Source organism: Leuciscus leuciscus (assembly GCF_965113295.1).
Source record: "Leuciscus leuciscus genome assembly, chromosome: 2".
NCBI lineage: Eukaryota > Metazoa > Chordata > Actinopteri > Cypriniformes > Leuciscidae > Leuciscus > Leuciscus leuciscus.
The window spans coordinates 55,424,294-55,442,318 of NC_138726.1; the positions used below are offsets into that span (position 1 = coordinate 55,424,294).

Genomic DNA, 18,025 nt, shown 5'->3' on the forward strand with positions numbered 1-18,025 from the left:
GCCGCCTCTCTCGCGCCAGCGATTCACGACGCACGCGCGTGGAAGGTGCACGAATTCAGGGGCGGAGAGGCTCCACAATTAACTTTCTGGCTGATGAACTGAGAAAATAAATGGAGTTTCTACCGAACACGAAGATATATTTAGCATTATTATTTAGATGAAAACCCTTTTATGCCTCAATGACAAATTCATTATCTAGACGTTTTCCCTTGCATGATCGTTGCGTAGACTTCTCCACATATTATTTTCTTTTGTTTGTGAACACGAACGGAAATGTTTTTATTTTGATTGAACAATATCAATTTACACACTCCAATAGAAATAATATGCATATGAAAATATACACAAATAACATGTAATTAAATCTACATTCGTAGATCTGTGCGCTTAAATAGGTTCATGCGTGTATAAAATAAACAACAGCATATTTAGTCCAATAAACAAAAGCATAATCTTCAAACACTTAACGGGGGTTGCAATAAAATTGAAGCATGTACAAAAACTTAGAAGGAAAGAGATTCATACAGTAGCCTACATGCCTTTATACAAAATTTACCAAGGGATTGATTATCTTTGGAAAAGTATTTTATGGATGATGCTAGATCCATAATAACAAGCCAAAGAGGGTTTACTGTTGTTCCATTTACTTTTATGTAAATGATATTTACATATCGTAGCCTAATCATAACATTTAACATCAATGCCATCTTTTTGAGAGACTATTAACATAAATCTATAAAATAAATGTTACAAATGGAAATGTTTGACTGTTTGCAAGTCATCTGAATCTCACAGAGCGTGAGGAACGAATAAAAAATTTAATTATCCAGTACTCAACCTTTTGTCATTTCAAATGACAAAATTATTTATATTATTTATCTCTCACATATTTCTATGACAGCAGCTGTCATGAAAACATTTAAAACATCGTTTTTCCTCATATTTGTATCTCATGTTACGCAACAGGTTTGAGCTTCTTTAAGAACCAATGAGGTTCATTCCTCATACAGGGAAATATTTTCTCTGTTTAAATATATATTTTACAGGAACTGTTATAAAAACATTTAAAACATTGATGTTGTTCCTCATATTTTCATTTTAACAGGAATTTATCATTAATGTTGCCAATAAACGATGGGAACATTTGAAACCAATGTTGTTTTTATGACACTTACTGTTACTATCATTAAAACATTTTGTTTCTGTGAAATTATTGTTTGAACTATTGTTTGTTTTTGAACACATTTGTGCTTCCTCAAGAACCAACGAGGTTCATTCTCGTGTTACGCAACACGTTTGAGCTTCTGCAAGAAACAATAGGCTTGTTTGAGATGAACAAAATCTGCGCAGAACCGATCACCGCAGCGCGAGATTCATGCCGGTTAGAAATGTGAACTAGTGCGGTCCGCCCATAGACCGGAAAAGAAATGGACACAGCGACCCCATTGGATTCAACGGAGAAAAGTGAAGTCGATTAGAAGCTCTCACTTCCTGATGGTCGAGCGTACTGCGCAGACTCAAACTGAGCTTGATGACGTGGATGTGACGTGAGGAACCCGTCTGTCTTCTAGTAGCTGTGCCAAGAGAAATCTGAATCATTCCCTTCCGAATCTTGCAGAGACGGAGAGTGTGAGTAGGAGGTGTCCATGAGCTAGGAGCAGGAGCAACTTTTGCTATGTATTCTGATTCATTATTTTGTCATTTTGCCTCTACGTCCCTCCGATTGCCCGCAAGCTTCTCCTCCTGTCCATACGGTAATCTCTCTACTGTGCGAAAGAGAGTCGCGTGGTTATGACGCAATCGTTAGCCTATTTTTACAAAAACGGCTTCTACGGGGCCATAACGTAAGATACAAGGTAATGGAGCCTTTTATACATTTTCGTGTTTTTATAGAAATAAATAATGGACAAATTGAGTCTTTAAACGCCTCAGATGTAAAGTTATTCGCTGTCAAAGTGACGCCAAAATGAATGGGAGTCAATGGCATGCTAACAGCAGGTGATGGTCTGCTAATCAATGGCGGCGCCCGGGGAAGCTTCAGTGTTTTCCGGAACACTGCCCCCCTGAGTTGCTCTCCACCGACTGCGCTGATCAAAAGCATGATGGGAAACGACTTGCTGACGACACAGCTTAATGTTCATTGGTTTAAACAACCGTGATGTGTTGTTCTCTTTTAAACTGTTTGATTTTAAAACTCTGATCTCATGTTTTTATGTGTATAAAGTATGTGTTAGTATCCCCAAACTCTCTGACAGTGTGATCTATGGGTTTGATTGTTGTCATATTTATACAAATATATACAGTACTGTGCAAAAGTCTTAGGGAAGGAGAGATATTAACATGCATTAACAGGTTCATTCTCATGCAACACGTTTGAGCTTCTGCAAGAACCAATGAGGTTCATTTGTTTTCGCACGTCACGCAGTTTCGGTTAAGCAGAGGTGTAAAATACTTGAGTAATTTTACTTGATTACTGTACTTAAATATGATTTTTGGGGATTTTTTACTTTACTTGAGTACAATTAAAATCAATACTTTTACTTAATTACATTTTTTAAGAAAAAAAAAGTACTTTTTTCTCCTGACAATTTTATTTACAGTCAAAAAGTACTTCTTTTTTGGAGATCACTTCATTCTATTTTCCCTTGCTATGACCAAACCAATTGAATTGCGCTGATGCCTAGTTTAATTTAAATGTTATTTATTCTGCCAATGAGATTCGTTTTCACATTCCATGAAATTGGTCAGACCAATGTTCATTGGTCCTTTGGAAGTAACGTCATGTCACATCTATAACCACAATGCACTGCACCTTGACCTGGAAATTAGAGAAATTCTAACAGTCAATCAGTGGAAGAAAATGGAGGAAGAACGTGATTCAGCTGCGAACACAGTCCGAAATCAGCCTCAGGATCAAGAGCACCCGTCGCCGTACCGTAGCGAATTACTTTCTTTTAGTGGTAAAAGCATGTTTAGTGGATTGTTTAAAGCATGTTGCATACTGGCATTAGATAGTAGTCTTATAGTTTGATAATTAAATACAATTAAATACAAACAGTTCTAAAGCAGGATAAAACCTTGTATGTGGTTCATTCACTTCATGTTTTTAGACATTAAAAGCTTAAACAATTAAGAATCTCTAGTTTTCATGCTTGCTGTTACTCATGTACAATTTTTATGTGGTACTTTTTTACTTTTACTCAAGTACGATTCTGGCCAGATACTTTTAATTGAGTAAAATTTTCCCTCAGTACTTGTACTTTCACTTGAGTAACATTTTTGAGTACTTTTTCCACCTTCTGTTTATGTTCACAGATCAATGTTTGTATGTGAATACAAGCCTAAATTAAATCTGTTCATTTCCTAAAATTCCACCTGCTGAAGTCATTCATTTTGAGTAAGTTAATTAGTGGATTCATTTTGGATACTAGTCATTTTATTTACCCATTTATTATTTCAATTATTATAATTATGACAAACCACCTTGAGCAATGATTCCTGGTTGTTTTTTAAATTCCGATTTAATGTGGTTATTCCTAATGAATACATGTGTGTTTACATGCCCTCAAGAAAATATTATAGTTACTTTTAATTTAGTTGGTTAAGATTCTGCTTGTTGTTCATTAAGGAGCATCCGAAGGACAAGCGCCTCGTCATCTCTTCTGTTGAATCTATAATCCTAAATAAATATGAATAAAGTTCCATGATCTATTATTGACTGATGGACGTGTTTGTATCACTCTTACTCTTGTAAAATGTTCCAACCTTGAAGGTGCCAAGAATGGAGCAAGTTATGCAACATATTTAAATGACTGTAATTGTGCTGGTATTTATGGCACATAGTCAACATTCAAAAGTCAAATCATTCCTTTAGAAGACGTTATACATGTCAAATTATACAACTGCTTTGTGAAGAGAGCCAGGGTTATAATGCCATCGAAAATATAATCTGTGTTTACAGAGCAATAAGGAATGATAAAGGACTGCCTTTGTTTGGGATCTCTGATGACTTAATTATCTTACGTGTTCAGACGTAATACACACTTCCCATCATTTGTGATAGGAAATGAATGGCCCTTATTTTCAGCTGCCTCCACTGCAAGTGATTTACTCATTTTCAAAAATTACATTATGGAAAATCCCAAATCCCTTTGGGATTTTAAATTTATATAGGAAATGCTAATATTGTAATTTTCTGCTAGAAGTGGTGCTTGTGCGAAAACTCACTGCCACAGATACAATTTTTTTATTTTTTTAAACATGAGCCGTTTATCTATATTGAAGGGTTTTTTTTCTTCCAAGTATGGCTTCTCATGTTTTTTATGTTTCTTATCCTCCCCCTACTTCTAATTTTCTCTCCCTTTATTTCTGTGCAGTGACTTTGTCCTTGTGGGATCAAGTATCCCAGCACACACAGAGCACTGTTAACAACAATGAGGGCTGGGTGAGACACTGTGTGTGTGTGTGTGTGTGTGTGTGTGTGTGTGTGTGTGTGTGTGTGTGTGTGTGTGTGTGTGTGTGTGTGTGTGTGTGTGTGTGTGTGTGTGTGTGTGTGTGTGTGTGTGGTTGTCAGAAGAATAGGCCTTGTGTATGAGTGGTGGGTGAGAACGAAGGTGGACAGTGAGACTGAAAACTAGTTAAAGATGAACAGGAGATATTCAGACCTACCTTTGCTCTCAGAATGTGTGTGAAGCCCCATGAAGCGCTGAGATGCCGCGCTCACACAGGTGTGTCTCTTGAATGAATCGCTGTCTCTGTCCCGTTCCAGACTCCACCCATCCACATCTGCCACTGCTTCTCACAGGATTTATAAAATAACCTGGTAAACCTCACTGGTCGTGGGAAAAACGGCATAATTCAATACTGCACGGCTGTCTAAAATTGGCTACTTGATTTTGACTGTTTAATGACAACATGATTAAAACAAGAGTGAGAGAGAGAAAGGCTTAATCCAGAGTTGATGTTGCAGTACGTGTTTTTAAAAAATTCACTTTTTTATTGTGAACCATTCGTTCTATATGTTTCATTTCTTACATTTTTTTTACCTTGTAATTTAGAATCAGCATGTCATAACTGGGTTTTTCGATGAAAACTTCTCCGATAATTTAGTCCACTTAAAGGCAAGACACTACAGGAAAAAAAAGAAAAGAAAAAAAGTTGTTGTTTTTTTGTTCGTTTTTTCAGGCACAGGGCAATTTTGAGATTTTGCCCAATTTTTCCTTCCATAACCATGTCTTCTCTCAGACTTGTGGAAAGAAAACAACATAAACACTCTATCAATGGGGTCATGAACTGTGTTGCTCTATGGTTTTGTTGCTGGAGTAATCCTGTGTTTGCGTCCGTCTCATTAGACGTGCGTGAGTGGGCGGGGCTAAAGAGGCCCTTTCATCGCACTATGACGTCATAATGTGACAAAAATCCGAAACGAGTTGTTTTCTGAGCTTTGTTTCAAGAAGCTGTTTTTGGACTAATGAGGAAGTTTTGAGTTCTGAAACTTACAGGACATTTTTATATTAGCCTATAATGACCTCTTATATGTCAAAAGATCAAGGACATTTTTATTTACCTGACCCCTTTAAATGTTTATTTTATTACACCTTAACCACGCTACTGTATTGTGTTAATTACAGTCCATATCTTTGATTTCAGTGAGCCACAAATCTCCACTTCAGCAGCTCTTTTACAACCAAACAGTTTTATTCCTATCTTTATATTGTGAAGGTTTTCACAGAGCGGTTAGTTCATCATTCGCCTGATTTATATTTTATTCCTAAAGCAAATGCGTTTATCTTCTGGCTGTTTACAGTATTTTCTGATTTATAGAGAGATAAAAAGAGAAATTGAAAATACCCAATGCAATAAATAAATGAAACAAGAATTTTGAATCTGGCTTTATACAATGTTCTGATTTTGTAGATTTATACAAATTAGTGCATATTTAAGGCATCATTTGCAATTTTAAACATAACATTTCAGAAAACCTTTAATATAAAACAATTGTCTTAATTTACTGTGATTAGTCAACTGGGGAAGTATGAATTACTGCCAGTGCTTTTTAAATAAACAGTATGCAATTATAAATATTTCACACACTGATGTCCCATGTACTTACTATATAGCAGGGGTGCCCAATCCTGCTCCTGCCGATCGCCTGTCCTGCACAGATAATCTCCAACCCAAATCAAACACACCTGCCTTTCATTTTCAAGTGATCCTAAACATAGATATCCATATAAGGCTAGATGTCTTAAGGCGGAGTCTCGAACGGCATCACACCGGCGGCCATCTTGTCACAGGGAAGCTTTCTGGCGAGCTCTGTGGTACCTGATGTTAGGTGAGTGATCAGCACGAACACAAATCCTCTTATCTCGCTATTTACAAATGGTTTGGTTTCTTACAAACGTTATTAACGTGGCTATAATTCTGGATGCTTGAACATGTTTAAATATATAATATTATATTTATTGATAAGTATGCAGTGTCATAACTACATCTCTGACGTTTATAACAAACCAAACCGTTTGAAAATCGGTAGAAAATTGAGCAAGTTATGGTTATTTAAAAGTACATGCACCATTAACACAATGTTACGAGTGAGCGAGCTCCCTGTGGCAAGATGGCCGCCGTGTGCAGATGTCGACCTGCATTGGCCAGCAGCGCGGACGAGACGTCTAGCCTTTATTATATGATATCTACACTGTAAAAACTAAAGGAGCCTCAAATATCCTGTCGGATACTCAAGGAACTTCAAAATGTAATTTAGGTGCCTCAAAGCTCTTTCTCCTATAGTAGGGTTACTGGAGGAGCATTGACAATCTTTTAGGTTCTTGCTGGAACTTATGGGATCCTTTAAGCACTTTGTATTTAGTTCAGAGGTTCTGGAGTCACCTTTTCATTACTATGAGACCTCGAAGTGCTTTGGGGGAAAATAGAGGAACTTGAATGCGATAAAAGGGTTATTGGAAGATCTTTTTACATTTAAGTGGTTCCTGGAAGATCTCTTATGTTAAAGCCAGCATCTGGAGGAACCCAATGGTTCAGTGAGGCCAGAATGAGATTATTATTATCCTATTATTATTATTATAGGCTACTTAAGTTTGATTCAGTATACATACCCAGGTGAAAAAGACGTACAATTAAAAATGTACTTGAGTGTGTTTTTAGTAGGCCTACAATACAAATATACTTTAATGCATTTTTAATACATTTAACAGTAGCCTAATACATTTTTCACCTGGGTAGCTTACATTTATTTAGTAGCCTATCTATAGGCCTATTTTATTGATTAATTTAAACCTTAAACAACAACACTAAATTATAATAATATTAATAATAAGAATTAATTAATTATTATTGAATAAATAATAGTAATAAAATAATATTTTTTACCTACTTCTTCATAAATTATTATTTGAAGAAGAAGAACCAGGAGGAGGAGAAACGTTTTATTCTGTCACGAAACTGCTGCTCTCTCCTCTGCTGTCATCGCTTCAGTGATGCTCGCGCTGCTCGCGCGCAACAAAGCTCAGCTGATCCACGTCATCGGGTAACGGCTCCGTCCTCTCATCAAAGCTTCCGCCGTTTGATCGGCTCTCCGTTACAAGGTTTGTAAACTCGCCAAATAAATATAAATACAGAGTCTACTCACTATATTCAAACACACACATATATATATATAAACTAAATTTATTATACATTACTACGTTACAGTGTTTACCACTCGTTTATTGCATAGTATCTGGTATGAAGGTTTTAGCCGCGATGCTAACTACGTTGATCTAACGTAAGTTAATGAACAAATGGAAATTATTGACTTATTGTCTTAGATTGATTTAGTCATTCAATTCAACATATTCTGTAAAACTGTGTCTTCAAATTGCTGATAATAGCCTAACTAATTTAACTGATTCCTGTCGTCATTGGCGTTTGTTATGAATAACAAAAGCAGGTTAATATAGTTTGGTCTGTTTTTGTTTAGCCTAACTTTACTTACAGGTGCCCTCATTCTCTCAAATACCATTTTAAAGCCATTTACTGGTCAATAAATATTATGTTGTGAATAATCAGCTTTGTTCTTTTGTTTCCCCAGAACAACCAGTACATTTCTAAAATAATCTGAACATTTCAGAGGCAACATTGAATTACAGTAAGTTACCTATACACCACATGCACGTACTTTATTACTGTGAACTTTCTCTGCGTGAAATTGTATTGTTTGACTGTGTACTTTTTTAATCAGTTATACTGAATTATAACTTCAAGTTTAGTCTTTTTCGACAAAAAAAAAAAGGAAAAAGCTATTATATGGCTTCATAAGACTTACAACACAACCCATAACACATGAGTTGTGAACTCATTGATTATTTTTAGGATCTTTTCTGGGACATTTTTGGAGCTTAACCATTTTTACATAAATTGTTGCATTGAATTGAACTAGACAAGTGTACATAAGAATGGTGTGAATGAATTACACAATTTTTTATGCTTGTGTTTCATGCAGTGATAATGAAATGGTGACGGGTTGCATTATGCCTGAGATCTGGTTTCGGGTTCCACAGACAGAAAGTCAAACAGGTTTGGAACGTCACAAGGCTGAGGAAATTATTTAAATTTCACAACTATCACTTTAATAACCTTACTAACAGTTAATTTTGTACTTTGCAGGGATCTCGGTAAGCTGAAATAAAAATCAAGAATTGATTTCAAGTTTGATCAAGAATAAAAATCCTCCTGTAGACCTGAAAATCACTGAAGTGCCTGGACCATCCACCAGAAAAGAGGAAAAACAAACAGAAAATGAAGCTGATGCACCTTTTCACTTTTCTAACTCGTTAAGTACCTCACGTGTCCCTTGTGAAGATTTTATAATTGATTGCATTTTATGTTGCAGTGAGTAAAGGTGCATCACATTTGTGAATTTCGTGAAATTACACAGGCAAAAAGGTCCATTGACCATTGTCAGCAGTGTAGCGATGTAATGTATGAAGCACCACACAAAATTGCTGATCGTGTGGATTCTTATTGAAATGAGTGAATTCATTGAACATTCACAGAACAACAGATCATTTTACTGCACCTTAACTCTGTTAAAATGGAAAATGTTTTCTGCTTGTTGCAGGCATGAAAACTCCTCACCTTTCGGCGAAATTCGCCGTTTTAAAACCAAAATGGGTCACCTACGTGATTTGTGCAGATCCGATGAGAAAATATTTATGGGGTGGAAGGGGGGGGTCGTGGTCGTGGCCAGCATTTACCCGCTAATCTCTATAGTTACCATAAACTTAGCAGCTTGAAAAAACCAATCATCATTCCTAATGCCGAAACCTGACAGCCAATCCGAGTCAGAGTAGGGCAGAATTGTTTTCAAAGTCTTTAACACCGCGAGTCTGATGACACACTGCCGAACAAAGAACCGCACGTCGGAAAGCAATCCTGAGGTAAGTTAGCTTACAATGTTAACTGTCCGGTCAGATACAGACAGCGATGTTGCCAATGTCATTATTTTTTAATTTTGACATAGAAGAGGGCGGGATAATATCGCGAGCGGGCGCGGGCGCCGTGAGCGCTGAGCGAGCAGGAACGAGTAAAGTTAGTGAGTTGTCGTCGAAAAAGATGGATAATGCAAAAAAGCTGTCGGGGGCTAAACATAGAAAAAGAAAGAGAGGAAAGGAGATGGCATGTCAATTGATGCAACAGCAGCTAAATAAGTGGATGGTGAAAGGCTACAGGTAGGATTTTGTTTTGTGTGACGTCCAGGCATGTAGGCTAATGCCATCGGGACTACGAGATTCCCGGTGGGCTGACGTGCTTTTTGGGCCGATCGATACATCTCATACTTTTTTGTTTCGTTTTTTGTCTTAACGGCCCATAAAACTCGTACATCGGCGGCCCATTCGTTTTGTTTTGCTTAATTGGCGGCGCTGGGTTAGTGCGTAATTAGTATGTAATGCATTGCTCAATAAAGAGTCAGCGTTAGTTTTTTTTTTTTCTGACACCTCATGAAACACGTAGATCAGCGGCCCATTTGGTTCTTTTCTTGATTGACACTGGGCTAGCCCATACTCTTTCAAGTATAGAAATTAGTACAAAACTAATTATGAAAGTTTCCTTTATTTTTCAGTGCATTTGTTTTACAATATATGGCTATTACTATCATGGGATTAATATTATAACTATTATTATGTAGTAGTAATGTAGACAGACACTGTAACTAAAATCATTTTCTTTGTTTAATTTTCACCAGATTGATGAATTTAACATTAAAAAGCACTATATATATATATATGTGTTGATTGGATTGGATTTTTTGCTGCCGCATCCTTCTCACCTTTTTTACCCCTGACCTGTTTTCATGCCTGTTGTTGTGACATAAGGAATTCTGTTTCCGGGTCGAAACCTCTACTTCTACTTCCTCTATCTTGTTTCTAGATATTGAGAATACTCAACAACCATTTATGGGAACTGTTGATTCAAGTCACACATTTAAGCTTTTCAAAAGCCATAGTGTACATTACAGTCTCCAGTCTCACGGCATCCCAGACTTCAACATTTTATGATTCAACATTTTATGGATAACTTACCATCTGAGATTTCGGAATAGAGATAAAGGTTAGGATCATAATTTTCAGGAATATTACAGCACAATGCTAAAATATTAGCACTGTTTGTTGTTTGTTTTTGGCATCTGATAGAGCTTTTGGACTTGGAAACAGTGACGTCAGACTTAAGTGAACTGAAACACATGTTTTAAAATTAAGTGAAGATGGACATTTTTAATTAGTCAAAATTTGCATTTTTTACATTGATTTATTACATGGAACATGTTTTTTCCATGCATTTTGTTGAGATGTCTTTTCTTGTGTAGCCTATTGTATACACATGGTTGATTATTCATGTTACTTATGTATTATACTATTATATTTTTTTTTTGTGTATTCATTGATATTAATCTATTACTAGCTTTTTTTTCCAAGTGCATGGAAGTGTATTAAAATGGATCTAAATATGTAATAAACAATTCTTATTTTGTATTTGGTTCAGTTTGTTTATTATAATAGAAGTTAATGGTGGTAACCATAGTAACAACATGAAATGAATTTAATACAAATAAAATAAAATTGAAATTTGGTTCCTGGAGGCACCCACAATGGTTCCACACAGTGCCTTATATAAGAGTTCCTCAGGAAACCTGTGTGGTTCCTCAGAGAACCGCCCCTTTTTAAAGGGTGCCTAGAGGATCTACAGACGGTTCCGCCGGCGTGGCAAAGTGAAGAACCCCAAAAGGTTCCTCCAGGCACCTTTTATTTTTACAGTGTATGATCCTAAAGACCTTAATTGGTTGCTTCGGGTGTGTTTGATTAGGGTTGGAGATGAACTGTGCAGGACAGGCGATCGGCAGGAGTAGGATTGGGCACCACTGCTATATTGCATGCTTAATTCAGCAAGTGCCATCCATTTATCATCATGGATATAAAAATGTACCCTTTTTTTGATCCAATTTTGTGTAAAAATACTTTTTACAATCTATTCAAATAAGTCGAGAAAGGTGTCACGATCATATTCGTTTCTCTAATACCCGGCTATGTGTAAATGTGGCCTGAGATTCAACTAATTTGGATTCCTGCTCATCGGCATTGTGGGTAATGAGAGAGTGGACAAATTATCCAAACAAGCTGTTAAAAAAGAGAATATTGAAGCAAATACTAAGTTGTCAAAATCTGTAGGAAAGAGTATATTATGGAAAGAAGCCATTATGGCAACATCAGTGGGACAGGGAGACATTTGAATGATACATTTTTATTTAAAATAAAGTTGGGGTGTGAAGAATAGGGAAGGGAATAGAAAAGAAGGAATAGTTATGACCAGATTAAAGATAGGTCACAGTCATTTGAATGGCACACTACACATTATGGATGCAAGCTGCCGTTAAACCCTCAAGAAGAAGAAGAAATAGTAGTCAAATCTTTATTTGTCCCTTTACAGGGCAATTTAAGCAGCTTCAACCTCACAGAGATGCACATTTTTATCAAACAGAAAACATCACGAACATCATGAACATCACAAACATCACAAACCCCGGGCATTTACAATAATTCTTCATATAGCTACTATTAAAATTCACGGTACACTCTCTGCGGTACCTTTTCAAAAGGTACACCTTTGTTCCTAAAGAGTGCATTTTAGTCCCTCAAAGGTACATATTGGTACCAAAAGTGTACATATTAGTACCTAAATGGTACATATTAGAACCCTTTTGAAGGGTACTGTCCCAGTGACAGCTTTTGTACCTTTTTTTTTCTGAGAGTGAACCTTTATCTTTGTTTCAAACCCAGCTGTACAGAGCCTGCAATCTTTGACCCTAAATGAATAACGCTCTGAAGCTGGGATCTACTTTTAACATTTAATCCATAAAACCAATAGATCATAGCAAAGGTCAAAACAGTTTCAATAAAAGATCTATAAAACACTATCAATATAGATTTATCCACTTCAAAGGACTTAAGCTTCCTCAATAAATATAACCGTTTTTGTGCTTTCAATATAATAAGATTTGTGTTTTCCACCCACCTAAGCTTATCATCAGTTAATGTACCCAAATACTTGTATGAACTAACCTTCTCAACTTCTGTACCCGCAATAACTACTTTAGATGGAGTTTCAACAGAATTATAAAATTCTATCGTTAATTTGTAAATGAATTTGTAAATGATAACTCTCACACCAATCCAAAAAATAATTCAAAATGGGCCCATGCTCTGTGTCTCCTTGCTTTAACAGCCTTAGCACCACTATATGATCGGCATATTTAATAATATGTCTGTCTGGATATTGACTTCTGCACCTATCTGTAAATAAAATAAATAATAAAGGTGAAAGGGGACAGGACAACCCACTGAAGAATACAGTTCCCGGGAATGTTCTCCATTTACCCGTACGATTTGAGATCTTCTGGTCAGAAAATCTAAAATCCAGGCCACCAAACCCTTAGGAACGTCAAATTCAGAAAGCAAACGTTCAGCTAAAAGAATTGGTTGGATATAGTGTTGAACGCTGATGAAAAATCTATAAATAATAAACGAGCATGACGCTTATCGATATCCACGTTTATATGAGATTTAAGAGTGTCAGAGTGGGATCCGACACACTCCTATTTCTCCAATAGGCAAATTGTAACGGATCCATCAGCTGACTAGTATGCTCTACAAGCCAAATTTTAATAATTCTCTCAAAACACTTCATTAATAATGATGTTAAAGAAATTGGTCTAAAATCGTTCATTTGTCTGGCGTTGGTCTTTTTAGGAATCGGTACAATAATGGATTGTTTCCACACTCTCTGTGATTTCAGTGAGGTCTGAAAAATGAAATGACTGATATCGCAGAGCTGATAAGCACAGCTCCTCAAAACTCTCCCACTGACTTGATCAGGCCCAGGACTTTTATTTTGTTTGGTGGTTTGTAAAACCCTCAAAACAGAGGCTTTATCAATTTGCAGATATTCCTCTGTTTTCAAACTAGAATAAAAATCCCTACTCCAGAGTTCCCACGGGTCCTTGAAATCCTTGAAAGTTTGTGAATCTGATTTTTATTTTTTATTTTTTTGCAGGCCCTGGAAAGTTTTGGAAAATAAACATACATAGATACAGGTCCTTGAATGTGCTTGAATTTATTTTGTGCAAGAATTTTTCTGAAAGAAATCCATATTATTCCCTCCGATCGGATGAAAGTGTTATTTCGCCAACACTTCGTGGCCTATGAATACTATAGCTTGCTTGATTTACGTCAGTTACGCGCATTTATGCGTTATGTTAAGAGTTTCCCACGTGAGGTACTTTGTGTTGTACGTTGCCATGACGATGTACCAAACTACTATGGTACCTCAACGTTTGTTGTTGAACACAACAAATGTTTCCCCACATTAAGTCCTTGAATTTGAGGGTATTGGACCTGGAAAGTCCTTGAAAGGTTCTTGAATTTGAAGTTAACCAAGGTGTGAGAACCCTGCTACTCATATCATTAAAATCGTGTGTATCGAATCACCTAAAAGAAATCATTAAATTCATTAGCTGTCCTAGACTCTGTCTAAGTTATTCCAATTGATTCTTTTACTATTTGCACCAGCCATTACGTTTATTTCTTTCCATGCTGACTGAATATTTTCCTTAATAGACTTCTCCTCCACTGATGCCTTATATTTAATTTTTGCCCTCCTAATTTCTCGTTTTACTTCCTTATTAACCTGCCTCTTTTCCAGATCTGTACCTTGATAAAAAAAAAAAAAAAAAAAAAAAAAAAAATGTTTCTTCTCATTTAAAACATGTTTCAATGATTTTGTCACCCAGGGCTTATTGAGTAGATTCTCAAATTTTTCCTAGGTATCACAGACTCTACACAAAAGTGAATATAAGAACTCACAACATCAGCTAGGTCATCATTGTCTACACAAGAAGTTTTAATATATATATGAAAGTAAATCTAGATTATATGAAAAAGTAAATCTAAGAAGAAGAAGAAGAAGTTGGAGCTAGATCTTGCAGTTGTTAACTTTGCGTTTCTGAAGCCACTTTATCCCGTTCCTTTTATCTTATTCTTTGTTGTTTGGACTGATTTGCTGTTGTTTGACCCTTGCCTGGTTTTGACTACGATTGTGTTTGACCCTTCAATAAAAGTACACTTCATTTGGATCCTCAGTCTTCGTGCCTCGGAGCATTGTGTAACATTGTGAAGGATGGATGGATCCAATGGATCCAGCAGTGCAACTCATTAATCTGCAACAAGGTAACAGACCACTCGAGGACCACACCCGAGATTTTCTGGGACTCACAGACTTTCCTGATTTTGCACTTACTGACTTTTATTGTTATGGGCTTAATGATCAGTTTCAATCCAACTCATCAGGGAGGGTCCTCATGGATCACTGGTGGAGTTTTTTGGATTATGCACTTTTGCTGGCCGGTTCATCTTTTACTGTGGGTTTTGCGGACAAGGAACCCTGCGATCCTACGGTACCCACCACACCCGAGTGTTTCCACACTCACACTGTCATGTCAGGAGTTATTCACGCCACGACTGCCGAGCCAGCTCACGTCTTGCCTGCCACGCCCAAGTTTCTTCATGCCATGCCTGCCAAGCCAGAGACTGTTCACATCATGGCCGCCGCACCCGAGTCCTCAGCCAAGATGGTCTTTGTTTGGACTGATTTGCTGTTGTTTGCCCCTTGCCTGGTTTTGACTACGATTGTGTATGACCCTTCAATAAAAGTACACTTCATTTGGATCCTCAGTCTTCATGCCTAAGCATTGTGTAACAGAAGGTAACTTAAAATCATGAATCATATTTCTTCCAACTTTTTCCTCACACTAGAAATGGAAGGTCATATCGCGTGCACTGCATCTTGGGACACAGTACTGTCTGCATACTGGTAGCAGTAGTAACAATGGTAATAATATGGTATTCTGAATGTTAAATATGTGATGTGAAAGATTCCTTTCCCTCGAGGAAATGATGCAATGATGGAGGAATCAAAGACCTATTTCTGAAAAATATCCTTATTTCATGCATCATTTAATGTATTGTGATCTAATGAAATACACGTTTCAGCAAAAGCAGAACATCGCTATTCAAGGCGTATACTTTTCAAGGAATGCATACTGTAGAAACGGTATATGAGTATTAAGTTATTCCAAATGCATTATGCAATGCAATTTCAATCTGCCTTTACTGTCACAGGACGATTTGTACCAAACGCACTCGCTTACAGTGCAGCTTAGCATTCCCTTTGCATCAATAAAAACGTTTATGTCGTTCCCGAATGAGATGAAAAAGTAAATCTAGATTAAGACCAGCAGCCAATCTTCATAATGAAGGCCAGTCTGGTGTCGACCACAACTCGCATCCAGCCGAGGCCATTCAAACCAGCTTATCTATGAAAACACCCCACACATCATCCACTTCAGCCCAGCACACATCTATGGAAATAATCCTCTCAACTCAGGTTGATTTCAGCAATGGATCTTCAAGTACCATAAAGCTATGCTGAATGGATTTGGGTTTTTTATTTTAACACAATGAAGCAGTTCATGATGTGTGAATAAATCATTGGAGCCAGGAAAGGATTTTCCTTTGCCGATAAGGAAATTATTTTCTGCGGTGTATAATTAACTCTGACTCTGTTTATATCGACCTCTCTCTATGAGGATCATCGTGATTCAGTTATAGAGATGGACATTTGATGGATGTTTATCTACTGCACAAAGCACATTCAATTTCAGCCCCTCATTAAAAGGCTATGATCTTATCAATACTCGGAGTGTGCTGGAATATGCATGGGTCAGATAAAGGTGATCTAAGATTAAGTGTAATAAATAATATGGTTTATCAGAAACAAGGGACCATATTATTTATTACACTTAATATTTGACTAATCATCTGAGCTGGAAAAACAAATCTGAAGTGGGGGTGAACATGTGCGTCAACTGTGACGTCACCGAACCGAAGTCTTCTTAACTTCTGATTAAAATATCACATGTAATGATTTTGCATGATTACTGTTTTGATAAGTGAATAAATAATCTATGCTTTAATGTTTTGATCTGGAGATCAAATCTGCGTGGAGTATTTGCTAATCTCCTAGTCAAAACTGTTAATGATCATGATTAGAAATGTACAAAAGTTAGTGCGAATCTACCAAGAAAAACAACAAATCAGTAAACTTTATGTGAAAGACAAGATGAAAAACTTCCAGAGATTAATTCAAGCTTAAATCCCCTTAAAAGTGGGTCATGCCTGGTATTCGGTGCCTTTTGGCCATCATAAAATGTAGAAAATCAAACTCTTTCTTTAAAATAAGTTTTTGTGTAGTCATGATAGGGTGATGAAAACATTTGAAAAAAATATTCCGGTCAAGCTCGGGTAAATAAATATAACCATATATTAAACAAAATAAATTAAATGGAAGATCAAAAATGTCCACCCTGTTAGGGACAGATAAAAATGGAAAAAAACCCCGGCATTTTTGTTTACTTTTTAAAGTACTAAATTATTGATATTCAATTATATTTTTGTTGTCACTGTTTTTTGTGTGTACGTGCTGATTTTACGAAATTACTGTAAACCACTTAACAGGGTGGAAGAGTGGTATTAAGAATGGATGGATGATTTACTATCGCTCATGTACGGCCAATTTTACTTTATTTTGAACTGGATTTAGATAAGAAACTATATGTAAAACATTGCCAACAAACTTTAAATACACTACTGCTTCAACTTTAGACAAAAAATACTTTCACAATCACTATATGTAAACTTTCAGTGATATAACAGGGTGGACATTCTGATCTAAAATCAGCCACTGCATTGTGTCTGAGCAATAAAAAGCTATTAATTTTTGCTTTTTGTTTATTGCTATTGTTTTTCTACTAACTTTTTCCTATTTCCCTTAACAGAGTGGACGTACTAAGGTTGATCACATCAAATCTGAAAGATAAAATAATTGGAAAAAATTAGATAGTTAAAATAATCGAGGATCTCACTCACTTGACTGTCATTTAATTTTTCCAACTTTCATTTAAAGGGAAAGTAGTCAAAAATAACAGTGTGGACAATAAGTTGAGAGGTAAGCTAAAAAAGATGTTTATAATTCTTAAAATAAATGTAATAATTGAAAAAATATAAGTATATATATATATCAGAGAGAATAATTCCTGTGATCATTAATATACCCAACAATAGAAAAAAAATGGAAAAAAGTTCTAGTAAGTGTTGTATTTATCATGAAAATAGGCTACACAGGCGGTTACACAAAATTGTGATATATGGTGGTTCAAAATGGTGTAATATGTTTCATTTTTTAAAATCAACTTCAATATTTTTTGAGTCCAAATGGCATTATCTACTAAGACAGGTTTAAAATAGATATTGTTCAACATTTTAAGGCAGTATAAGATCATGCTCTTCACTGGGGACACAAAAGGCACCGAATCCCAGGAATGAACCTAGTACATCATAAAGCTCCCCCTACTGGAGAC

The 18,025-nt window shown here is 36.3% G+C and overlaps 1 long non-coding RNA gene across 1 annotated transcript; it reads left to right on the top strand.

Moving 5' to 3' along the window:
• Window positions 1–7,984: 7,984 nt before the first annotated feature.
• LOC309493423 lies at window positions 7,985–9,023 on the top strand. The gene is made up of 3 exons (XR_014203918.1): window positions 7,985–8,146; window positions 8,501–8,574; window positions 8,665–9,023. It is a non-coding gene; the product is annotated as an uncharacterized lncRNA (long non-coding RNA).
• Window positions 9,024–18,025: the final 9,002 nt, after the last annotated feature.